This window comes from Suricata suricatta, chromosome 11 (genome assembly GCF_006229205.1).
Source record: "Suricata suricatta isolate VVHF042 chromosome 11, meerkat_22Aug2017_6uvM2_HiC, whole genome shotgun sequence".
NCBI classification, from domain to species: domain Eukaryota; kingdom Metazoa; phylum Chordata; class Mammalia; order Carnivora; family Herpestidae; genus Suricata; species Suricata suricatta.
The window spans coordinates 1,538,636-1,539,670 of NC_043710.1; positions in this window are offsets into that span (position 1 = coordinate 1,538,636).

Here is a 1,035-nt window from a genome sequence, read left to right on the forward strand (position 1 = left end):
AATCTACAGTGATGAATTCTCTATCCATCTGTCTGTCATATCTCTTCCTCTTCGTCTCCCCTCCCTATTGACTGATAAATATCACCTAGTGGTTCTTTTTCTCTGGAGAGCCCTAATAGAGATTTTGGGAACAAGAGTGATTATAGAGGAGCAGGATGTTAAGGATGAGTTTTCTTTTCTTTCTTTCTTTTTTTTAACATTTTTATTTTTGAGAGAAAGAGAGACAGCATGAGTGGGGGAGGGGCAGGGAGAGAGGGAGACATAGAATCCAAAGCCGGTTCCAGGCTCCGAGCTTTCAGCAGAGCCCGACGCGGGGCTCGAACCCACCAACCGTGACCTCATGACCTGAGCTGAAGTCGGACTCTCAACCCCCTGAGCCCCCAGGCGCCCCAGGGATGAGCTTTCTGAGTCGGTTCTGGGGTTTCTGGAATCCACGCTCTAGTTTAAAGACGTGACTGGCTCTCGTGGCAAAGACAGCACTGAGATCCTGGCAGGACCTGCCCACTGGGGTCGCACAAAGTACCGCGGCCTCGTCGTCAGCCACCGACGTGAAGCGAGGAGCTGGATTACTTGGAACATTCTGGAAAACTGAGGTCTATCGTGACGATGGTTGGCCGCTCCTAACGTCGCTGGACAGAGCGGTTCAGGGAAAGGACTGGGAACCCGAACTCGCAGCCCCGGTCGCTGTGTGCGCCCTGCCGGGACGGAGGGACAGACAGCCTTCTCGGGCGGACCTCCCCGGGGATGGGCTCCACTGCCACGTCGCCGAGCCCAGCGCGTCCGCCGCTCCTGACGGACCGCGACGGCTGGCGCCCTGCAGCTGGACTTGCGGAATGGCGGGAAGACCCCGAGGAAGCTGCGGGTGTGGGCGCCCTAAACTCCAGGACTCTTCTCTTCTGCTAATGGGCCCCCTCTCTCCCAGTGGGCGGAGCCTCCCGGTCCCTCCAGGGGGCCAACCCTGCTCTGCCCCAGGTGGCCCCACGCCCCTCCTCCTCGGGAGCCACGCCCACGGCCCCTCCTCCTCCTCCGGTCCCA